Source organism: Erinaceus europaeus, chromosome 7 (assembly GCF_950295315.1).
Source record: "Erinaceus europaeus chromosome 7, mEriEur2.1, whole genome shotgun sequence".
Taxonomy (NCBI): Eukaryota; Metazoa; Chordata; class Mammalia; order Eulipotyphla; family Erinaceidae; genus Erinaceus; species Erinaceus europaeus.
Genome location: NC_080168.1, coordinates 20,380,878 through 20,407,250, shown reverse-complemented (window position 1 = coordinate 20,407,250; position 26,373 = coordinate 20,380,878). Strand labels below are relative to the sequence as shown.

The 26,373-nt window shown below is 35.6% G+C and overlaps 1 protein-coding gene and 1 long non-coding RNA gene across 5 annotated transcripts in view; one reads left to right on the top strand and one right to left on the bottom strand.

Annotated features, from left to right (window-relative positions):
* The window catches only part of LOC132539393 (uncharacterized), a 299,247-nt gene that overhangs the window by 38,082 nt on the left and 234,792 nt on the right, over window positions 1–26,373 (bottom strand). The window lies entirely within an intron of this gene.
* SPAG16 (sperm associated antigen 16) overlaps window positions 1–26,373 on the top strand; it is a 1,038,313-nt gene that overhangs the window by 1,010,886 nt on the left and 1,054 nt on the right. The gene's annotated exons all lie outside the window — the stretch shown is intronic.

The window sequence follows — 26,373 nt, the reverse complement described above, 5'->3', positions numbered from 1 at the left end:
CAGAGATGGCGTCCTTTCTTTTTCCTTTTCAGAAACAATAGCTCAACTATTAGGTATTTGTCAAGCATGTGAATTAGTCTGTGATCCTTGGAAGTTTATATACTGAATCTTAAGTCTCTTTTCCTACATGAGGAACATTACCTTTATGATCTTTGTTCTTCCTATAATTATTCAAAAGGTGGTCAAACACTAGATTCTTTTTTCCCTCTGACAATTGTGAAAAGGTATTCTATATACTTCAAATCATAATATAGAAAATGACCCATGAATTCAGGTTATTTGACCAAGTGTTGTTCTAACTGCTACTATTCTTGAAGTCTTCTATAAAGGAACATCGAGTGTCACAATCACAGTACTTGCCATGAGATCTTTAGTGGCTTCTGTGTTGAGCATGTGGTATAGAATGGTTCACCCTACTTCCTCAACAATCTAGCCCTTAAAATATAATTCCATCCGAAGCCAGAGCCATGCAGTGAACTCTTCCAATTCCAGTTCAGGTTCTACTTGTGTTTTATCTTCTGATCTTGTTTTTCAACTTCTGCCTAAGAGAGACAGATCATCCAATATTCATCCTTCTGTTTCTGACTTATTTCAATTGACATGAATTTTTCAAGGTCCATCCAAGATCAGTTGAAAATGGTGAAGTCACCATTTTATATAGCTGAGTAGTATTCCATAGTGTATATATACCACAACTTGCTCAGCCACTCATCTACTGTTGGACACCTGGTTGCTTCCAGGTTTTGGCTATTACAGATTGTGTTGCTAAGAACATATGTGTGCACATATCTTTTTGGATGGGTGTGTTGGGTTCTTCAGGATATATCCCCAGGAGAGGAGTTGCAGAATCATAGGGTAGGTCCATTTCTAGCCTTGTGAGAGTTCTCCAGACTGTTCTCCACAGAGGTTGGACCAATTGACATTCCCATCAGCAGTGCAGCAGGGTTCCTTTGACCCCACACCCTCTCCAGCATTTGTTGCTGTTACCATTTTTTGATGTAGGACATTCTCACAGGAGTAAAGTGGTATATCATTGTTGTTTTTATTTGCATTTCTCAAACAATCAAAGACTTGGAGCATTTTTTCATGTGTTTCTTGGCCTTTTGGATCCCTTCTGTGGTGAATATTCTGTCCATGTCCAATAATTTTTCCCAAATTATTTAATGGAAAAAAAAAGGTTTAAAGGATAGATATTGACCAATAGGCACAGTTTCTTTGCTCCATACAGTAGGTATTTACATACCACTTCCACTACCAACCCAGGTCCCTCTTACCTCATTCTAGCTAAGAGATTTTTTGCTCTTATACATCACACCCAGTCCAAGCTTCACCCTGCATTTTCCTTTTCTTTTCTTGCTTCTTAAGTGCTAACCTTAAGTAAGATCATCTGGTATTCATCCTTTTCCTTTTATCTTATCTCACTTGACATGATTCAGAACTCACTCTATTGTGCAGATATTTGTTTCAAGACAGACTAGAAATAAGGTTATTTCAGTAATTCATGCACATGGGAAACCTCGAAATCTTCATAAAATATCTTTTCCCATCAGCTTGTTATCACTGACATATTTTTCTGTTGACTGGGTAATTGATACTTATTTAAGACACTAACTCCAGAACTTCTAAAATAGCATCATTACTTTGAATATTAATTACTAACCTATATAGTATCAATGTAAAACCAGTCTAAATTTTATAAATAATATATCGAGTGAAACAAAATTTAAAATGTTGTGAAATCAGTATAGATATTGCATTCCCTTTATCTTGGAGCCATATTTGTTGCAATAGTTTGCCCCTAGTAATTTTAACCTTACAAACAGAACTCAAACTCTCATTTTCCACATTAATACTGGCAGCACTGTTACCATTCATTTTTCTGTCTAGACATGATCCTCTGATACACAAGGTTGTGGAAATCAAATTGGGTAAAGCAATACAAGTGATGACTATATGTCTACTTCTACAATGTAATACTCAGATTTGCTGTCATAGTTAATCCAAAGCTACAAAGGTTAACTAATTGTTCTTTGCACAACCATTATCCCTCCTTTCCCCCTTCTACACCCCCTCTCTGCAGAAGGTATGTTCTTGGAAACCAGTGGCAGAACATGTTTTCAAGGCAGGAAAACCTTTTCATTTCTTCAATTTATGCAATAGGTCTCTAAAACATGCCATCTGTTGATCTGTTTTCCAACACATATGGTTGCAATTTCTTTCAGTGTAGATAGTTAACTAAAATAGGACCTATATCTTAGAGAATAACTAAAGCACATAAAATCTTGTTCTTCTCCTATGTGTTCTAAACTCTACCTTTGGGTCAAGTTGAAGTATATTAGACTTGTGGAAACATCACTAACCTCCACTTAAATGCTATACTTTGTGTATGTTATTTTTAACATAGGCAACATGAGATAGCAATAGAAAACTCATGTCTGCTTTCAAGCAACACTGGAATTACCAACTGTCTTTTATTATGACACAAATAGTCCTTATATATTAAATACTGATGAGAATGTTGAGCACTGATTCAGAATTTGCATTGTTTCTAATGAGGAATGTATCAGGTCCCTCAAAGCCTGACTCCAACTAGGTCACTTGGACTCAGATTCTATTATCACTGCTATATACTTTTTGGAGATTTATTTAATATGTCAGTGTTCATTGTAAAACAGGTCTGAAGATAACAGTTCATAGCTTTGAGGATGTTCTAGAGATTAAAGTACTTAAATCAGTTTCCAAATATAGTCAATCATGCATATTTTACCGATTAGTATCTCATTTAGATTCACAAACATACCATTTTGATATCTGCAAAGTAACTGAGGCTAAGAGAGCTTAACTCTTATCATTCAGACTCTAAAAGTCCAGGATCTTAACTACTTGCTCATTACATACACAAAGAAAAACTACCTTTCTTCCTTTATTTCTCTCTTCTCTCCTCTTCTCTTCTCTTCTCTTCTCTTCTCTTCTCTTCTCTTCTCTTCTCTTCTCTTCTCTTCTCTTCTCTTCTCTTCTCTTCTCTTCCCTTCCCTTCCCTTCCCTTCCCTTCCCTTCCCTTCCCTTCCCTTCCTTTCCCTTCCCTTCCCTTCCCTTCCTCTCTCTCTCTCTCTCTCTCTCTCTCTCTCTCTCTCTCTCTCTCTCTTTCTTTCTTTTCTTTTTCCTTCCAGGATTATCACTGGGACTTGGTGCAGGCACTATTAGTCCACAGCTCCTTGCGGCTATTTTTTCCACTTTATTAGAACAGAGAGAAGTTAAAAGACGAGGCAGAGATAGGGAGAGAGAAAGACAAATACTTGCAGACCTGCTGCATTACTTGTGAAACAGTGGGTGTCTCCTGAAGGTGGGTGGCTCCTGCAGTTGGGGAGCTAGGGGCTCAAACCTGGATCTTTGAATGAGTCTTGTGCTTTGTACTATATGCCCTTAATTGGGTGAACCACCTCCCAGCCTCCATAAAATTTTTATTTCTTAAAGTTATCTTTTTATTAAAACGACAAACTTTATTTGTTACATGAATACCAGCAAACATATATCCAAATGTGTGGTTCAATAAGGAAGATGTGTTGAAATTTCCTGGCTGCCATTTGTACTTCTTTATGATCTTGATTTATCTGCTAGTATTTCAATTTGGGGCTTCCAATATGCCTAACTTTATTAATCCCCTTATAACACATTCCAAAAAAGTATCTGTTTTTTTTTTTATGGATCATTGAGAGTCGGGTGGTAACACAGTGGGTTAAGCGCACGTGGTGCAAAGTGCAAGTACAGGCATAAGGATCCCAGTTCAAGCACCCAGCTCCCCATCTGCAGGGGAGTCACTTCACTGGCCATGAAGCAGGTCTGCAAGTGTCTATCTTTCTCTCCCCCTCTCTGTCTTTCCCTCCTGTCTCCATTTCTCTCTGTCATAGCCAACAACAAGGAAATCAATAACAACAATAAAAAAGGGCAACAAAAGGGAAAATAAGTAAATATAATTAAAAAAAAAAAAGATCATTGCAGGCTGATTAAATAGTTCGCCTGGATAGCATGTTGCTTTGCCATGTGTGCAGTCCAGGTTTGAGTCTAGCCCTGATCATATTGAGGAATGTTTTGGTGCTATGATCTCTTATTCCCTCTCTGTCTCTCTCTCTCTTTCTCTGCCTTTCTCTGTTTCTAAAGAAAAGAGAAAAAATATATACCTCCTGCCAGACTATGAATATTTCCCCCCCAGAATATTAATAATTAAAAAAATCAAATCTACCCTCAGAAATCAGCAATCTGTGTTCACTTTAAGAATGCAAACATCACATGATAAATTACAAAGTAGGTGTATCATATTTTTTGACTTCTCCCAAAGCAATGAAATGACAGGTTATCATACAGCTATAAAATTTAAAAAGTACAATTATCATTGTATATATTTCAGTTCTGTCTAGTAGAAGAGATTTGCGTTTTTGAGAACGGTAGAATAAGATGGCTATACTTACTAGGCCTAGTGGCCTAGAAACATCTAAGTTCAGTAATATATCTTAATTTTTATGGAGCTGGTATATAAAGAATAAAAAAATACAAAATAAAAAATTTCCAAAGATTTTCCCATTACAGGCCTTTGAAAGGAGCCCATACAAGTGAAGAATTCTTAGGTTTAATGGCTCATTTATTTCATGAAGTGATCATGCTTGTCTCCATAATATATTAAAAGAAAAAGAACATCCCCAAAGTATATCATGCCCAGTCCAAGTTTTCTTTTTGTCCTTAAGCTGCACCTATAAATAATATTATCCCATATGTTTTTTTTTTTTTTGCCACCAGTTGATGGGTCTCAGTGCCAGCAATATGAATCCATTGCTCCTGGCAGAATTTTTTTTTCATTCTTCTTTTTATTTTCTTTGATAGGACATAGAGAAATTTGGAGGGGAGGGAGAATTAGGGAAAGGAAAAGAGAGACACCTGTCAATCTGCTTCACAGTTCATGAAGCTTACCCCTTGCAGTTGGGGAGTAGGGGCTTGAACTCCAGTCCTTGAGAATGGTAATATGTATGCTCAGCCATGTGAACCACAGACCAGCCCCCTAGATCATCCAGTATTTGACCTTCTCTTTGGGGCTTATTTTAATTCATATCATGTCTTCAAGTTCCATCAAAGATGAGGCAAAGAAAGCTACTTCAGACAGGGCTGAGGGTAGAGCACCACAAGCAGTGGATCCATAGTGCCGAGCCCCAAACCCTGAGCCCCAGTGATAACCCTGAAGGAACAAAACAAAAAAAAAAAAAGAAGAAAGAAAGAAAGAAAGAAAGAAAACTACTTCATCATTTTTTAATTTTTAATTTTTATTTTTTATTTATTTAAGAAAGGAGATATTAACAAAACCATAGGATAAGAGGGGTACAATTCTACACAGTTCCCACCACCCAATCTCCATATCCCATCCCCTCCCCTGATACCTTTCCTATTCTCTATCCCTCTGGGAGTATGGACCCAGGGTCATTGTAGGTGCAGAAGGTGGAAGGTCTGGCTTCTGTAATTGCTTCCCTGCTGAACATGGGCGTTGACTGGTTGATCCATACTCCCAGTCTGCCTCTCTCTTTCCCTAGTAGGGTGGGTCTCTGGGGAGGCGGAGTTCCAGTACATATTGGTGGGGTCATCTGTCCAGGGAAGTCTGGTAGGCATCATGCTGGCATCCTGAACCTGGTGGCTGAAAAGAGAGTTAACATACAAAGCCAAACAAATGGTTGAACAATTATGGACCTAAAGGCTGGAATAGTGCAGATGAAGTGTTGGGGGGTATTCCCTGCATACTCTTGTGTACTTCTGCTTTCAGGTATATATTTTTCCCTAGTTTATGGGGCACGTGTGAACATATGCTCTATCTCAGGGGACCTGGACTATATCTAGGTTTGGGTACTTTATTGGAAAATGGAACACCTGGCATGGAATTAGAGAATACTATGAAAGGAAAAGTCTCACCCTAGTGATGAAGCTGAAGGGTTGTCATTCCACACCTGAAGTCTCTGGACACAGTCTGAAGTGAAGCATGTTGGGGTGGCACTTGTTGCATTGACTGGGTTGCGATCCACGGATACAATATTATTTGATTTGAATTGAGAGAAGCATGCAGGAAAGTCAGCCCCACCCTAAGGTCCCAGGACTGGGGGAAATATAGGCTCTATACTTCATCATTTTTAACAGCTGAGTAGTATTCGTGTGTGTGTGTGTGTGTGTGTGTGTGTGTGTGTGTGTGTGTGTGTGTGTGTGTGTGTGTGTGTGTTCACAACTTTCTTAGCCACTCACCTATCCTTGGGAATCCGAATTGCTTCTAAAGTTTGTGCTATTATAAGTTGTGCTGTTATAAGTATACATGTACATAGATTTATTTAGATATGTGCTTTTCTTTCCTTAAATAAATCCCCCAGAGGAAATTAATGGGTCATATGGCAGGTCCATGTCTAGTGTTCCGATACTCAGTGACTTGGAATATTTTTCAAATGTCTGTTGATTCTTTAGATTTCTTCTTTGGTAAAGATTTTATCTATCTCCTCTCCCCATTTTTTTTTATTGGTGGTAGTGGTGGTGTTGCTGATTTCATGAGTTCTTTGCATCACATAAAAGGCTAATAACCAAAAAATATAAAGATATTTTCCCATCTGAGAAGTGTCTTTCTGTTTTTGCTAATAATTTCTTTTGTTGTACTGAAGCTTCTCAGTTTGATGTAGTCCCATTGGCTTTTTATTTTTACTTTCTTTGCTATTGGACTTGAGTCTTCAAAGACATTTCTGAAGCATAGGACAGGAAGTGTTCTGCCAATTTTTTTTTAATATGTGTTCGATGGTTTCTCAGACTACCTCACATCACATTATAGATACTCATTATTGCAGTGATAATATATGACTTTTTAGTTTCAGCTGCTAAAATAAACTTTACTAAATAGGGAGTAAGAGCACATGTCCCTGAAGCAGTCTAAAGAAGAGGTTCTACCAATGTCTTTGGTGTAAGTCCACTTCCTCCCAAGGTGACAACATGAATATACCAATATACTGGTTTTAGAACGTTATTGTATTTGTTACAAAATTATACACATTCATTTTTTATTAGAACAAACTTCATTTTAATAAACTGCTCGACAGGCTTCCATAAATACATGTCACAAGAGAACCAGATAAGAAGAGAGAACAGAAAAGCTCGGTGACCTTTCTATGGGATGCTGGAAAAATCATTTTTGATAAATAAAAGATTGCACAGTATGTCACCTAGAAATTACTTAAATCAATCACATTTGGAAACCAGTGGGAACACTCCTTTTTAAATAGGATAAAGTTAAAATGAAAGCAGAAGCATATATATGCCACAAAAATAGAATATAATTAATATGAGTCAAGCCAAAAACATTTCCCTGAACTTCTGTACTGGTACAGATTGTAGAAGAGGAAAATTCCAATATACATTTCAAAACAAGTTGATCATAAAAACAAATTAAAACAGATTCACACCAGAAAAAAATTAAGTAACTAGTTCCACCAAAATATGTACAATCCAACTCACATGATAGATTATATTTTGCCAACAGCACCTTCCAGCAAGAGAATCCAAAAGGCAGAATTTCATTGTAGTATAAGGTTAATGATTACAATGTGTGTGATGGTAGTCCCAGACTCAGCTCCAAGCATGAAAGCAAACGCCTTTCTCTTAGGTGTTCTGACAGGCTGATATTAAAGAGCAGCATGTGTCAGAAGATGTAGGAAATCTCCTGGCCTCTTTGACAGATTTTAAAGCGGAATGTTTGTACTGCCAGGGTGGTAGGTATGACAAACCTGAGAGATGACAGTAATAGGAGTGTTTAGGTAAGAGAACAAGCTTAACAGAGATGCCACAGTTGACAATAACATGCCTATGTTAATAGTCCTCACTTTCATTTCTTACTGGAAATTCCAAAGCCTTTTTTCAATCTTTTTTTACTAAACTGAACAAAAGTCCCTTTTAGTACTTTGCCAGGGTAGGAAACAGAAATGCCAGTCATTTTTTTTTCCCCAAGTGTTTTATCAAGATCCCTCAAACCATTGTATTGCTGACATTCTCTAGTCAGGGCATTAGTCTGGACTGAAGCAGAACTGACGTAGAATTTTGAAGTAGCTAGGAAATTATTGTCTATTTTTTTCTGGAGTGCACTTAAAATTAACCTTAGAGTCCAAATTCAGTGTTGGTTATTACCCAGTAATTGTACTGAAACCCAGTAGTATGTATGTGTAGGCAATGTTAATCAGCAATCATGGTAAACCAATGAACCCATTCTTTGCTAGCACAAATGGATGAAACCATTTATTTCCACAAATGTATATACATTGTATACTTCTAACATTTCTGTAGACAATGAAATCAATCATAGGGGCTATATCACATCTCCAGCAATGACCTACTTTCAAGGGAATCTGTAGCCCTCCAGAAATATTTTACTCTAGCTCTCTATTGGTATAGCATTTGGGAGGATGAACTGCCAGTTGTGAATTGATGCTAAATTAATGGGTATGCTGTAAAAAAAAAAAAAGTTCCTTTCAGTTGTGGGCTTTAATACACATGTAATTATAATGATTTCAAATTCTCTCAAGGCTAAAATTAGACTTGGCTTCCTGGACAGCCAAACAAGTGACTGTTCTTCCACACCACACAGCTCTTATTTGATCTCTGTCTCACTTTGTGCATAAATTGGTTAAAAAGCAGTCACATTCCGAATTAAATATCACTAAGAATAATTTGAAGGATCAGTGACAATCCAATATAATTCCATTAGAATGAGAGTTGAAGACTGACTGTCATCCTCTCCCTCCTCAGGAAAATGGTAAATTCAGGTCGTCAGGGATTACGGTGTTAGTTTTAGTGGACAGTGTTGGTCATAGTATTAATGCCCAACTGGATGACATATGCAGCTCCAAGGAAAAATTACCAGAATCTCAGTTCCAGTGGAGAATCAGATCAGACTCAAAACCATGGTCCAACATTGAGCTGCTAGTCTATGAGAGACTTGGCATAAAACTCAAAGGCATAGATAAGGAATGCTCCAGGAGAAACAAGGTTTAAAGCAAGTGCAGAATGAAGACCAGAGATAATTCTGAGGCATAGATAAGTCAGTTAAAAAAGGTCCCTTGATTAGATATCTGTGAAAATAGATCTAGGTTTTTGTGAAACTTGTAGAGGATACTGACAACTATAGAATTTGAATTCTAAGGTTCATTTGAGATGTACTCCAGAAAAATAAGTCATTTCCCAGTCACTTCAAAATTCCGTGTAAATTCTGCTACAGTCCAGACTAATGCCCTGACTAGGGAATGGCAGAAAAAACAACCAATCTGTGATTAAACAGGTTAAGTGCATACTGTTATGAATGGAAACACTGAACCCACTTGCCATTATATTTGAACCCAGTTGTTATCTACTTAAATTTAGGTTTTCTTCACTACTGATAGTAAAATATAAAATTAATACACCAGTACTGTGTGAGTTTAAGGTATTCAACACAATAATTTGATATAGATTGTGAAATTACACATTAACTTTACTTGGCATTGCTCACCTCACTGTGCAGCCGTTAAAAATGATAAGTTCTGGGTCGGGCGGTGGCGCAGTGGGTTAAGCGCATGTGGCGCAAAGCGCAAGGACCGGTGTAAGGATCCTGGTTCGAGCCCCCGGCTCCCCACCTGCAGGGAGTCGCTTCACAGGCGGTGAAGCAGGTCTGCAGGTGTCTGTCTTTCTCTCCCCCTCTCTGTCTTCCCCTCCTCTCTCCATTTCTCTCTGTCCTATCCAACAACGAACAACATCAACAATGGCAATAATAATAACCACAACGAGGCTACAACAGCAAGGGCAACAAAAGGGGGGGAAATGGCCTCCAGTAGCGGTGGATTCATGGTGCAGGCACCGAGCCCAGCAATAACCCTGGAGGAAAAAAAAAAATGATAAGGTCATTTCCTTTGCAATATCATGGTTAAAACTTGAAGACATCATATTGAGTGAAGCAAGCCAGAAAGAGAAAGTCCAACATCTAAGGATCTCTCTTACAAGTAGAATTTAAGAATAAAAAACAGTATGGCAGGATATTGTGAAACTTGGACTGGGTATTGTGTAGTGTACCAAAGCAAAGAATTCTGGGGAAGGATATAAAGGGACAGGATGAAGGAACATTGGAATCTTGTTATGTCTCCTAGGAACAAATCAAGGAGAGATGAGAGGTTGTGCCTATGTGTCAGACTATACTGTAATCCTTCAACATAGTAATAAAAGAGAAAAAAATTGCTCACCTTATATCATTATAGTTCTCATTTCTCATGATCAGTACTCATATCTTACTGCTTAGCAACTTATAATTATGAAATACAGTATATATGTATATATATATATGTGTGTGTGTGTATACATATATATTTATGTATGTATATAGGCAGAGATAGGGAAAAAAGCTATAACAGCAAAGCTTCCTTTAATGTAGTGGAGGCCAGGTTCAAACCTGAGTCAAGCACATGGCAAAGCAGTGCATTAGTCAAGTGAGGTATTTTTCCAAACTTAACAATACAGTTTCTAGCTATAGTTACATGTTGTACATTACATCTCCAGATTTTCTTAAGCTTATTCCTGTAAGTTTGTGTTTTCTAATTAATTTGGCCTGTCACCCTTTTCATGTCCTGCAAACACCAACATGTTCTCTTTGTCTATATATTTGGATTTGCTTTAGATTCTTGGGGCTGGGTGGTGCCGCACCTGGTTGTCTGCACATGTTACAATGCACAAGGCCCTAGGTTTGAGACCCCCGTCTCCACCTGCAGGGGGAAGGCTTTTTGAGTGATAAAGAAGTGCTGCAAGTGTCTCCCTGTCTCCCTCTCTATTACCCTCTTCCTCTCAATTTCTGGCTCTCTGTATCCAATAAAAGATAATGCCAAACAATTAGAGCCTACATAAGTGAGATCATATGATAGCTGCCTTCCTTATTTACTCTGCTTTATTTTATTTATCACATTGCCCTCCAGGTCCATCCATGTTGCTAAAAATGTCAAAGCTTCGTTCTTTTATTTTCATCTTTTATTTCTCTCTCTCTTTAAATTTTCTTAGTGATTGAATATTGATTTACAAAATTACATGTCAACAGGTGTATAATTTCATTTCATTCCCACCACCAGTATTCTGATTCCCAGTCCCTCCATTGCAAGCTAACACAGTTCACCCAAGGTGACCGATATGGGTTAACTGTCATCTCTACATTAGTACATAATTACCCCCCTTTTTACTTCCAGGTCCAGTCCTCTCTTCCCCTTCAAGCCACACAGAACCCTACTACTACATCCAAATGTCCCTCCGCTTTTCCTGAGCTGGAGTTCAGAGGCCTCTTATCCTCTTCTTCCTATGACTTCTCCCCCACTGGGAGTATGAATCAAAATTGTTTTGGGGGTGCAGAAGGTAGGAGTTCTGGCTTCTGTAATTGCTTCTCCACTGGACATGGGCATTGGAAGGTCGATCCACACCCCTGGTCAAGACTTCATTATTTTTATTGCTTAATAATATTATATCTTATGTGTAATAAAATATGCATATTATATGAAAACCTATGCATTATACATATACAAAATGTATACATTTTCTTACTCATTCATTTGCTAATGGATAATTTAAAAGTTTCTACATCTTGACTATTATAAATAGTAATGCAGTGAATATATGTGTGTGCTGGGGCCCAGTGGTGGCACATCTGGTTAAGCGCACACATTACAGTGTGCAAGAACCCAGGTTCAAGCTCCTGGTACCTGCAGGGAGTCTTCTACACAAGTGGAGAAGCAGGACTGCAGGTGTCTCTCTGTCTCTTTCCCTCCACATCTCCCCCCCTCTCAATTCCTTTGTCTCCATGTAACAATAAGTAAATAAAATATTTTTAAAAATTATTTAAAAATATATGTGCATATAACTTTCCTTCTTTTGATAAATACATAGAAGCAGAATTGTCATTCATATATTAGTTCTACTTTTAAGTTTTCTTTCTTTCTTTCTTTCTTTCTTTCTTTCTTTCTTTCTTTCTTTTTTTTTTTTTGTCTCCTGAAGAGAGACACCAGAGCATTACTCAGCTCTGGCATATGTATTGCCAAGGATTAAAACTTGATTCTCAGCCATAAAACCTTTCTATACTGCTGGTTGGAGTGTAAATTACCCAACCCTGTGGAAAACGGTCTGGAGCATTTTCTGAACATTAGAAATGGATATATGTACCCAATGATCCAGCAATTTCTCTATTGGGGATTTATCTAAAAGAAACAAAAACACATATACAAAAACCTATGGACATTTTTTCATATCAGCACAATTCATAATAGCTGTCAAACTTGGAAGTAACCTAATGTCTATGGGGTTACCATGTGCAAGGACCCAGGTTCAAGTCTCTGCTCCTAACCTGCAGGAGGGAAACTTTATGAGTGGCGAAGCAGTGCTGTAGGTGTCTCAAATCATTTCTCTCCCATTCTGTCTCTCCTTTCCTTCTCAGTTCTTGTTTCTATCCAAAGAAAAATGTTATAATTAGCCCATATAGCTTTTATCCATGCTCAAAACTTGTTCAGACTTCATTTTGTTTTAATAGTTCCCTGTTTAATTGTCATGTACTTTAAAGTAAATCACTATCCCCAAAGTAGCTTTTAACTTTTAACAATTGGTATAGAAATAAATTGTATAATTTATCAAGATAATGATTTCTCAGAATGACTGTTATCCATATTGTTGTGTGTATTTTTAAATTTATATCTAATGAATTATATGGCCTATTTTAGAATATACAAACTGATTTTAGCACGAAGAATTCTTTAAAACTACATCAAGAGCTTTTGAACTTAAGCAAAATTGTCATTTAAATTTAACCTATATATAAACCTAGACAAGTGTCTTTTAAAAGTTTTATTAGAATTGTATTTATTTTTTCTAAAAATACCAACAATATTAGAAACGTTGTAAAAACCATGATGTTTCTGAGTTTAGAAAATATAGTATTTTAGTCTCTAATTTAAAGGACATCAAAATGAATTTAATTAATTTCTGGTGGTATTTGAGGGTTTCATAAGCTAGTACATCCATGCCACTCAGATATTAGGAATCATCAGATGTAGTTAATGCAGAAGAGACAAAGAGACCAGTCTTTGTGGAATGCTACATAGATCACTTGTCACATTTATGTTTAGTTGTTGTTTTTCTTCTTACTTGACAACTGTAATTCCCACTTCACTCCTCTCTACTTGCAATTTGCCACAGTGCTTTTCTTCACAGTATACCCTCATTGTTAATCAAGTGACCCCAAGCACAGGTTATCTATTTGACAGAATAACTACTGATACCACAGTAAAGCAAGAATCAGTTTATTTTCACGGGAGTTAGAATGAAGAGTGTAGGATAAGATGCAATGCCAATTGAAAGGATAGTGTAAGTGCATTCTCAGTGATCTAGAATGTGACATGGTTTTTATTTTCTTCTCTAAAGAAAAATTGAGTCCATTTCTGCACATCTAAAATGACCATGTGCAGCATTTTAAAGCTAATTTAAGAGATTTATTTTAATTTGATAGGACAAAGGGAGAGAGAGAGAGAGACTGGCAGCACTGCTTCAACACTGCTCATAAAGCTTCCCCTCAGCAATTGGGGGGGGTTGACCAAGAACCCTCGCACATGATAATGTGTGCACTCAACCAGGTGCGACAATGCGTGGCCCCTAAAGTATTTTCTTTTTCACGTGTCAGTTGTCCATTCCTATTATACAACAGTATTTTGTTTGCCTTTGTGTTATTTCTTATGCACAGTTGTGCTTGGGGCACTTTTGTTGTCTCTTATGTTCTTTGACCTATCAGCCATAATGATTAATTCAAGGGAATGGCAAAACTTAGTGTTCCTACTTTCTCATGCATATAATTCATGTTTGACACCAAGACCTACTACATAGGACTGTTTTAGTGTCTCTGTCTCTCTCTCTGTCTCTCTCTGTCTCTCTCTCTGTCTCTCTCTCTGTCTCTCTCTTTCTCTCTCTTTCAGATAAGAACAAGATTCAAACTCGTCAATGATTTTTTTATCCCAATGTGAAATTACTGGACACTAGTACTCTTTCCAAAGAACTGGAAATGAGGAGACTATGAACCTGAACCTACAAAAACTTTTGAGTATAAAGAACCTCTACAGAAGTAAATTCACACTGCAGAAGGAAGAGCAAAGAAATATGAATGACAGTACTTTTTATAACATTATTCCAACCTCCAGTTCAACTATCTATGGAGTCACTCAGCTGGTGTTTCTATACCATAAATATATTCTTAAGGGTATGGGCAGTGGCACACCCAGTTAAGTGCATATAGTACTATGTGCAAGGACCCACTCAAGGACCTGGGCTTGAGCCTCCTACTCCACCACCTGCAGCAGGGACACTTCAGAAAAGGTGAAGCAGGTCTATAGGTATCTATCTCTCTCCCTCTCTATCTCCCCTTGCCCTCTCAATTTCTCACTGTCCTTTCGAGAAAAGAAAAAAAAAAAGAAAAGAAACCTTACAGGAGCGGTGGATTTATAGTGCTGGCACCCAGCCCCATAGATAAGTATGTCGATGTATACTTATATGCATATATAAATATACAGATATATGCGTATTCTCAAGCTATTTTCTCTTTGCCACTTATTGTTCTTTCACTTGCAACTGAAAATGCTCTAGCAGCTAATATATTTAAACAAAATTAATATGTAATTTCAATAATGCCAAGTCTGTCAGTGACATCTGATCATGTCCAAATCATTTGTGTCACATGTTATAAACTCCAGGTATTTTTTAATCTCAAATTCTCTGCTCAAGCTTTTTGCAAAATACCATTCTATATAAGAGGAATGGCAGATCAAGAGAGTAAGAGGGGACCAGCAAAATTGCTCATTTGGATAGCACATTGCTTCACTGCCCTGAAGGAAACTCTGGTGATGTAGTGTATTTCACTCTCTATCTCTGTCTCAAGCAAAGAGTAAAACTGAAAAAGCACTAGAGATAGTGAAAATAAATCAATCACATGTTGCTTTAAATGCTCTGTGGGATATAAAGCCAAGTCATCAGAACACAGTATACTAACTAGAATCTTACTTTCTATTTCCATAAAGATGCCTTCATTGAATTATGAGTTAATATAAATTTATTTACCACTTCATATAGCAGCTAAATTAGTTTAACTTTCTGGCATATCTACTTTCCTTTCTCCCCAGCTATAGAATAGAAAAATGTTTATGGAAAATCTGAGGCTGACATTCTTGCTCTAATAGTAGTTCTGTTATCTTGAAGTTATGTAACTGTTCTATGATTCAAAATCTTCATCTGTAAAATGAAAATATTTTTTCATGTGTGATTATAAGGATTATGTAATAAAGATCCTCAGGAAAAAATAGATACTATAAATGGACATTAGTGTTTTTAATCTTTTATTATTAATGATCTCAAATAGTTTAGAAGACACTATTAATTAGGTGGTAGGTATAGTGGTGCTGTTTATAACTTAACCGCTTTTGCCACACAGATGCTGCTGCCTTTGAATAATAGGAAAGAATAATGTTCTAATGTTAGGGGTATAATTATGAATAATTCACCACTTCAACACTAACAGAAACTGCTAGAGAAAACTTCAAGTCAGGAGTGGGGGTTCTTTTATAATAAAGGAAATGCCAACACAGGTGTACATGAAGAGAGAATACCCCTGATTATTAGAACTCTGACTTTCAGAGACTTTAAAATGTGGCAAATGTCATGAATTCACTAGTAAAAATGGGGAATACTAAATGTGGCTTTATGACTTAATAACAAGATAAAACTTAGTTTTTTAATTAAATTTTTGATAGAAGGTGTTAGTAACCTATGTGTTCTTTCTGTGCTCATGAATAACAAGTAAATATATATATATATATATCACATTATTTTTTTGCACTGAACCACCATTACCATGGCTGATGTGGTCTTCTCAACTAACCCCAAACTCAGTTTTACTGACATCAGCAACATACTTCCTGAGCTGCAGACCTGGGTGAATGGGGGGGGGGGGGGGGCTTAATAAATATTATTTCAACACTGATCACCTGCATAGATGGTGAAGACCAAGATATGAAATAGGTCTATAAGTTCTTAATGAAAGCAGGTGGTTGTTGATAATATAAATAGATTCCAAAATTAATTAGAACCTACTTAGGGCTCTCAGTTCATGACACAAAGGATTTCTGTGATGTTCATGTGATAGCTCATGTAGGGAAGCACCAGTTCAAGAAGATATTCCTTCAAACTCCCCTCCCCTATTGGGGAAGTGATTAAAATAAAAAAACTACATATGGTGGACCTGTGTGATAGCTCACCTAGGAAGATGCCTGCTTTGCTATGCCCTCAATCAAGGTTCAAGTCCAGCCCTATTGCACAGTGAGGGAAGCTTTATATCCGAGAAAGAAAAACAAGAGCATTGAAACCCTGGTGATAACAGAAGAAAACAACTACATATGAGAAAACCAGAAGTTCTGCTTCTCACAAGGAAATATTTTGAATTCATTTCCCTGCTTATGTTTAAGAATTTCTACACTATCAAACAACCACCTTCCTAAGCAAAATGTACTTTCTATGTGAAAGAAAAACAATCACTATATTTATATGAAACTGTTTATGTAGAATAAACATATGCCGTAGAGACAAGATTTACTTGTTTAATATTCTAAGTTTAAACAAAAGGTAGATTTATCTTCCACCTGTTTTTTTGTATCCCTTAAATGCAGTACTTAATCTAGATAAGGTAAACAAACATATAGGTGTGATTGAAGTGCTAAAGTAAGATATTTAAGTTTATCTGCTCTGTCATTTTCATGATGTGAGTTTTTACCCAAAAAGGCTAAAAATGCGTTTTAGCCACTATTTAGGCTCTGACACAAATTAAGTGTTTGTTTGTTTGTTTCTTTTTTTTTAAGTGCAGTACTTATAAGAATACTGGCAAGAATATACAAAGTAAAATTACTTGAAGGGGCTCAGTGGTGACTCAGCTGTAGAATGCAAGCTTTCTGTGGATGAGTTGGATCCCCAGAACCACGTGAGATTATCATGAGTCCCATAAGGGGAAAAAAAAAAGTGAAACTCCATGGATCTAGTGTCTCTTCTTCTATTCTTCTTTGTGTCTGTCTTTAAGAAATATGAAATAGAAATTGGGCTCAGTAAGCCAATATGCAAGGGTCTGGGGCTTATTCCCTGGCATCATTTAAAATAATTACTTGAAAAGTTTATAAATTGTACATAGCATTAGGCAAGTTAAATTACATAGTTCTATTTTTTTTTTCTTAATGGATTGATCAGCAATAGGGTGCAAGGTAAACTAAATCAAATTTCTCATCGCTTTCAATGGTGTTTTTGAAAACCCAAGTAATGATCCAGGTTGAGCCGTTAGTGCAAATCCTCCAAACTTAAATAGTTTCTTGATACTTTTCATTTTGAAGCATCTTTTAAAGAAACAACAGATGCCTCTCCACACGCATGCTAAAAATCAATACCATTAATCAATAATGCTCTCCACAGGTAATAAATGCTGAGAAGCATTTCTGTCTATCTATATTGAGCGAGAGAATTGCTTCAAATTGGTTCTGATGTGTATAAAAATCATTTCCCTACTGATCAAAAAAATCTCTCTTCTCTCTGATATGTTATTTCATATATTGCACACAACTTTTTTAGACCCTACTCTTGTATATTTGTGATAAATAAATTTCCTATGATCTGTGTCTGAGAATAATTTGAGATATAAAGTGGGTGGTTTTGTTTCTTTGGGGGAACACATTACCTGAAATTTAATCAAAGTATGATTAATCATGAGAAATTACTGAAGCTGTTTTAATAAGAAATGTCATGTATCACATTCATCTTTCTTATTTTAATAAATTTAAAGGTTTTGAGTTGTTTTCTTAGAAAAGAACTCTACTCATGCATATACATGCATTTAATCAAAAAATCTGCTATTCTTGATGGGATACCTAATAGTGAACTATACAGCTTAATATGCTGTTTATATGTAACATTGCTGAAAAATACCTTAACAATGATCAACAATATGTAATAATAAGAATAGTGATGTCTTCTAGATTCAAAACTATAGTAAGTTTAAATTTCAATAGATTGAATATTCAGTGACCCTCATTAATATAATTCTATCCGTCTTTGTTAGTGAGAGCAAGAAAAGCAGAGCATCACTCTGGCATATAAGATACTGGGGGGTGGGGGGACTCAGACTCAATTTTTCATGATTGAGACTCCAATGCTTTACCCACTGTATCATCTTCTGAGCCAACTCCAGCCAGCTTTTTCCTAAGCAGTATACATATCCACAGCCATGTTGGCTAATAGTACAATGCTATGTATTGATGATGTATTGTATTAGAACAATGGAGGAGATCTCCAAAAAAGCTCAACTGTTAACTCTTGATACATTGACTAATGTTAATGACCCCTCTAATAACAATCAAAGACTTCTGTCAACATGATTTAGTAAATTGCATAACTTCTGCTACCTATTAACTTTAATCTGGGCCCATCACAAAATAAGATCATTTTGATAAGTGAATATACCACTCTGGAAGGTATTCCTGGGTCAGCATCTTCTTTAAATTTGACAGTTAACAAAGGTTTCATGCATGTCATGATTTATTTAGAATTTCAGGGGATATAAATTGTCCTCTTGGCAACTTACTCCAGTATTTCTAGATAGGTCTTCTTTTATTCGTATTCAGAACAAAAACAAGAACTGTTTCATTTACAGTGTACAGTTAGATAAAATATATTCAGTGTATTTAAGTATACTGTCTGAGAAAGTGAGTGGATGTTGGTGTTAAAAGTATAAGCATTGGGAGGGTAGTATATTCTGGACTATTTCCCCTAGTGTACAAATTAAACAATATATTTTATAACATCTTAACATAAAGCATATACTTTAAATGTGGAGCATATACTTTAGATTGCATACTAAGTCAATGTTAAATCCTGAGATCAGCAGTCAAGTTCTTTGATATCTAAAAGAATAAAAGCTGCTTTTCTAAGTCCCTTATTTAGTCTCAGGAAACTATTATAAAAGTAAGACTCTAAGAGTCAATAACTGCCATTATGGTAGACACAGAAATTATCTTTAAAAAAAAAATTTTGTGCTTAAATGGAAATTTAATTTTAAAATATCCCTAAAAGCAAGCATGAATGCAGGTGGAAACTGGATCTGCACACCCAAGAGGTGTTTACTCTGACTCATGTTGCATTTTAGTAAAGGCAGCTTAATCATGGTGGGAGAGATGACATTGAACCAATCAGTAAAAATTAATCTGGAGGTATTAGGGCATTACGTAGGTATAAGAGCATGAGCTTTGGAGTCAGCTAGGTCTCAAATCTAGCCTTTACTACTTTAAAAGGTATGTGGCCTTGAAGAACTTGCTTTTTATCTTTCTAAGCTTCATTTCCTCTTCTCTAAAGTAGTCTGTGTGCTGCCGCTGTCCACAGAAATATAATCCAAACCACGTATGTATTTCAAATTTTAGTAGCTGTATTTTTGAAGTGGTGGGAAATAAATTAATTTAATGCACCCAAAGTAGTATCATTGTAATATGTAGTTAATATACAATTATTAATGAGATATTCCATTTTCATAAGTTTCTTGAACATTGGTGAGCATTTCACACTTATAGCATGTTTCACTGTGTACTCACTACATTGCCAGAGCTTGGCAGTCACGTAGGAAACATGGCTGCAAAGATGGATAGTGCAGACACCTGTCCCTAGGATTGTTTGATGATAAAAGAAAATCATGTATCTAGGGGCAAGGGAGATAGTATAATGATGATGCAAACAGACTCTCATGCCTGAGGCTCTCAGGTCTCAGGTTCATCCCCCTACATGACCATAAGCCAGAGCTGAGTAGTGCTCTGGTAAAGAAAAAAAAAAAGGGGGGGGGGGTTGGGGAAATCACGTACCTAAAGGGATTAGAAAAGTCTTGGAAAATAATAAAATTAAAATCTGTTGCAATTGCCTTTGAGTATTTCCAACTACATGGTAAATTGTAAGCAAAGGAAAATACACCAATTTCGAGGAAATTAAAATTAATAGTTGTGCAAATTGAATGAAAAATACAATAAAATCTCTGCCACCTGAGACATCTCATGCCAACTTGGGTTTAATAAATGAGTTACTCTGTTCCTAATGGAAGATAATGGGGTCAGGGAGTATAAGAAAGCTAAGGAAGCTATATCAGGAAAAATAACAAAATCAACAATCCAAAAGTAGGGAGGTGATATGTATAGATAATTTTCAGTCTTTAATAGCAAGTCATTTGCTGGCAAACATAGGACTTATGTAAGTGTAATCAAGTAAATAAATGTAATTTTTTTTAGGGTGTAGACATCATACAATTAAAGTTAAAATGCTAGGACTATTACATGGTGTCAGAAGAAAATAGGAAAAAGAACAAGGATTTGAGGGTCACAAATGATTTTAACCAGGTTTTACAAATGCCATAAATCCCTTTCTTATCTGGGCAAGACATCCATCTCAGTTACTTTGTTAGAAAATGATGAAATAGTTATAGATAAAACAAAATGTAGACAGAAGATGTAAGGGATCTCAAACTCACTCCTTGAAAGCTTGTTTGGAGGTTCTAGCAGGGGAGCGCAGCTACTCCTATACCCTCGATCTGGTCTCTATTGGGGGAAGGCGGAAGGCGATCCTCTTCGACCAAGCTCGCAGCTTTGGGAGGGACGCACATGGAACGGTGAGGGAGGAAGGGGACACCCGCCTAGCCAGCCAGATCAGCCAAGTCAGCCCTGGCGATCAATGGAGTGACAGATGTTGCAGCCAGATTGCCCTGACATCCTCAAACTCACTCTTAATGCCTTATTTTACTCTAGTCAAATAATGGTATTCGTGACTAGAAGAGGTAGAATATGTAAGTCAACACATATAGTTTCAGATGCTCAATATGTGGTAGCTACTGTGAACTCACTCCAGCTGACCTGAAAGATAAATAGAAAGACTATTAACCCATGCCTTTAAAAAAATATATCAGAAAGGCATTTTCCATTCTTGCTTTTATTGCACTATAATTCTTGCTATAACAAAGATGCACTTGATGTTCTTTCATGATTATGTTAAAAAAATATTGTAATAATTGATTGGAACATGAAGAATACCTAGCATGATAAATTTCTAGGTGAGAAGGAAAGTAAGTATTGAAAAGTTTATGCTAACTATTGGAATTTATAGTTGGATAATCTCAAAACTCAGTTTTTGTATCTGTGCGTAAATTTTAAAGTCTTTATGTTGAAAAGTGGGCAAGATTAACACAATATAACTTCACTCAGATGTGATGTATGAAAAGATGCAACCTAGATAAAATAGCAAATTTATGAATTAGAAGGTTGGGGGGCAAGTGGTGGTGCACTTGGTTAAGCATGCACATTACAGTGTGTAAGGATCCAGGTTCAAGCCCTTGGTCCCCACCTGCAGGGGGAAATCTTCACAAGTGGTGAAGCAGGGCTGCAGGTGTCTCTCTGTCTCCCTCTCTATCTTCCCCTCTCAATTTCTCTCTGCCTCTATACAATAATAAATAAACTCTAAAAAAAAACATTAAAAAAGAAGATTAGGGAAAATAGAGCACATAAATTGACTTTTAATGATATGCAACTTAGACACATATAGTAATGCTATTTTAATTCAGTAAAAAATGTAAAAACTAAGACCTTTTTAAAAATAAGCAAGTATACCTTTAGCCTTCCAGTACTAAAAACTATATTAAAATGCCAAAGCAACTTTCCTGTTTCCTAAGATTAATAATACATATATATATTGCCCAGTATTTTATTTGTTTACATTTTGTCAGTAGATTTTCATAGACTGATTTATCCAAGAATCATCTTGCTAATAATGCTTAAATTGATAAGTACAATAAAATATTTTGAGTTTTTTTATACCAAATTTTAATGAGATGACTTTTCTTTTTCACCAGAGTTGTTGCTTGGGCTCACTTCCTGCAGTATGTAGTTCCTGTAATATGTACTTAATGTAAACTTATTAATGGAAAATTCTGTTTTCATAACTTTTTTGAAAATTGGTGAGCATTTCACAGTTATGGCATCTTTCACTGTGTACTCACTACATTGCTGGTGGCCATTGTTTTTCCCCTCTTCTTTTCTTGATACAGAAAGAGAGAGAGACCACCTCCCATGAAGTTTACCCATTCCACAATTGGGGCCTTGAGCCCTGGTTCTTGTGCTTGCAAATGATAATGAGTGCACGAGGCCATTTGTACCACTGTCCAATCCTCTACTAAGACCACATTTCAAATAATTTTGTCCCTCTTAAAAAAAATCAATGTACGGAGGAACTATATTATCTTAAAAATTGTAAAGATTGGGAATTGTGTGGAGTTGTACTCCTCTTATCCTATGGTTTTGTCAATGTTTCCTTTTTATAAATAAAAAAAGAAAAAAATGTAAAGATGGGCAGAGGTAGATAGCATAATGGTTATGCAAAGCAACTCTCATGTCTGAGGCTCCAAAGTCCCAAGTTCAGTCGCCAGAGCTGAGCAGTGCTCTGATTAAAAAAACAAAAATTGTAACTTTGTTAGAAAATTAAAATTTGAGAGACCTACTAATTTGTAATAGTTGGTTGGCTTATAGTCAATAGATCAGCAATATTTCCAGGGTAGACAAAATCTAGAGTTTTTTAATAAAAAAAAAGCAGTCAGTTAACTTATTCAGTATGGTGAAATGGATAGCAACATGTGTTATCCTCATTGAAATCATGTCAACTATGAGTGGCTGAGCAAGTTGTGGTATATATACACAATGGAATAATACTCAGCTATTAAAAACGGTGACTTCCCCGTTTTCAGCCAATCTTGGATAGAGCTTGAAAAAATCATGTTAAGTGAAATAAGTCAGACACAGAAGGATGAATATTGGATGATCTTTCTCTCTCAGGCAGAAGTTGAAAAAGAAGATCAGAAGAGAAAACACAAGTAGAACCTGAGCTGTAGTTTGTGTAGTGCACCAAAGTGAAAGACTCTGAGGTGGGTGGGGGGAGAATACAGGTCCAAAAAGGATGACAGAGGACCTAGTGGGGGTTATATTGTTTATATGGAAAACGGGGAAATTTTATGCATGTGCAAACTATTGTATTTACTGTCAAATGTAAAACATTAATTCCCCAATAAAGAAATTTAAAAAAAAGAAATCATGTCAACAAAAAATAATAGTAATTTAGCCAACATTTCAAAATCTTGTACATAAAAATAAGGAATAAAATGATCTTGGAAGTGGTATATTCATATGTGATTTTCTCTCTCATAAGTGAATAAAACATTAAAAATCATAAGCATTATGTTTCCAAGGATTGTGTAAATGAAGAGCTAATCATAATCATCATAATCACTTATTATTCATATATATTAGGTTATTTATTCAAAATAGCAGCTACACATTTATATTAATCTTATCCCCAAATTGCATTTGCTCATTCTGTGAAAAATGTGTATATCCTGATAACAAATGCTCAAATATTTAAATTCTATTTGAATTTTTTTCTGCTAGTCTTTATAAAAGGTATTTAAAAGTTTAGAATAGAAAAGATTTCCACCCAAGAATATTCTATTCAACTAAGTTGCCAGTCAGGCTTAAAGGAGTGGTAAGTTTCTCAAACAAACAATAGTTAAAGGAGTTCATTGATGCTAAACTGGACATGCAAGGAATATTAAAAAGACTAACATAAAAAGGTAAATAAATGGCCATAATTGTAACGGGAATAGTGAAGCACTAGCAACAGCGTAAAAGGGTGGGGGGTATGGAGTATGGGAGAGAGTGAAAAATACCAGAACATTTTCTGTCATGGGTGGCAAAGAAACAGCCAGGGAATAAGCCAAGCCAAATAACGACAAATTTTTGGACTTAAGACTGAAGTTATGGAGAAGGTGTCAGGGTTCAGGGACATTGGAACTTTCATGGTAGGGTGAAGTGTAATAGCGCATTCTGAAGAGGTAGAAAATTGTACTTCAAAAGTTTTTAGTTTTATTAATCAAGGTTAACTCAAGAAAAAAATATAATGTTCAGAAACCTTCATAACTCAAAAATTGGCTTAATGTTAAATCATACTGTTATTTTTCTATCTTAGTGATGTTTGTACAGTGTATGCGTCCTTAATTTAGCAGTACCATTTTTGTAAAATACTATGCTAAGTAACCCCTCAATCTACTTATTCAGGAACTATATTGCAACAATTAAATAATGTTTAAAGTAGAAGTAACTATCATTTTAATTACACTATAAGTTTTACATACATTCTTGTCCTCATTAAAACTTTATTTCTTCCATATTTTATTCCATTTGCCAAGTTATGCCATAAAGAAATCTTTTTTTTCTTTTTAAAAGATGCATTACTTACTCTTTTTTACTTATTTTGAAGCTTCTCCCCTACAAGTAGGGATGAGGGGCTGGAGCCCAGATCCAAGTGCACAGTGATGTGCACAGCCATCTGACTCCCTAAGTTTTTCATTTAGACCCTGACACTGGTATGACAAGTGAATTTTTTGCTAGTCAGCAATATTTCTAGAAAAATGCCCCTCATGTCTATAAATACTCTACTTTTTGTTTGTTGTTGCTTTCTGCATAGAGGCAGTGAATGAAAGAACCCACAATATGAAGCCTTTCTTGGATATAGTGGGGATCAGACACAAGCTTGGGGCAAAGTAACACACTATCCAAGTGAACTATTTTAGCACCCTTAGAAACAAAGAATGAAAAGAAAAGATTCCACTTTTTAAAAGATCAGTCATCTTTTCTGAACTTGCCACCTGACTCTCTATGACAATTAAATACAAAAAAGCAAGTTATTTTAAAAATATAACAGAGAAAGAGTTAGATATCTCCATCCCCAGCTAAATCATTTTTAGGTCAGATACTATATGACATGCAGTAATCCAATACAATTAAAATAAAGTTTAGCATGACTATAAATTTATATCCCTTCTAAAAACTAGTTATACAGTTTCTTCTTCTAAAAATGAGTTCAAGTAAACCTGAAAAAACTTACTAAGAACTTGCTGACTCAAAACTGTTATATCAAGGATGAATTTTTGAAACGCCTGAGGCAAGGTACGGCCAAGTAATATAATCCTGTCATTAGGTTGCAGTATTATCATTTTTCTGTTAAACTTCATCAAGAACTTTCATAAATATTGTCAATTGTGATTTTTGTAGATTTTACTTCAACATAAATAATGATTTGAATTTAATCCTTTTTCTTTATTAATTTTCAGTCTATTTGGTTTTATTTAAAAAATAAAAAATACTTATTTTCCAGTGACTATCTAAAGAAAGTTATTTATTTGATTCTTAGGAAAGTCACAAATAGCTATTGCCTATACAGTGAGAGTGAAAGTGAAATCCATATGTAATGCCTCTGTCAGCAAAGACTTAGTGGAAGAAGGTTTATAATAAATATTCACATCTGCTGCTTTGGACACTCTAATCCATCCTAGGGATCTTTGCTGTGTCAGGCTTTGTTCTAGATGAAGAAGCCCAGTACTTATAAAGGTTTGCAAATGGGCCATATTTATCATGGTTAGTTTTACTTTTATAACTTTTCTCTGTTTTAGGGAGATTCATGATGATTTGGTATATAATTTGTGATTAAATTTCAATTTCACAAACTTGATGGTGATGAACTTTTTAAAATAAAAGACACAAATTCTATTTTTGCAGTATGTCACATAGTTAAATCTGTCAAGACATCACTTATAACAATTCTATGCTGCATGTACTAAAAGTATCTAAAAGTCTGGATTCAAAGTGCTCATGATTAAATGGTACTTCCCTCTATATCTCATGAGTTACCTGAGTTACTTATTATTTAGCTTTTCTGCCCCTATTTCTTCATCATCATATTACTATCAGTAGTATGCAGTACAAAAATCAAATATCTAGCCTGTGAAAGGTGAAAGATTCATGTGATCTGAAGAGAACCAGAGTATTAACCTGTTGAGTTTAAAGAACTTTAAATATCTATACTAAAATGATAATATGCATACTAATCAATATACTGATGTTATATATAGTTAGTACTTAGCACATTCTCTAACAGTTCAATTTTAAACTTATGTACTTATGTAATAAAAATATTAGAATTGGATTGCCAACTTGTTTTTTTCACTTTGAAGGAACTTATTCACTCAAAAATATATAATACAAAAAATAAAATAAGACTGACTATGATGTGTTGTATTTAACTCTCAAATGAATAAAAACAACCCCAGTTTAACAGAATTTTAGAATAAAAATGCCTAGGACATTTTTTAAAATTGTTATTTTTTTCACTTTAATTCAAATTTTTATT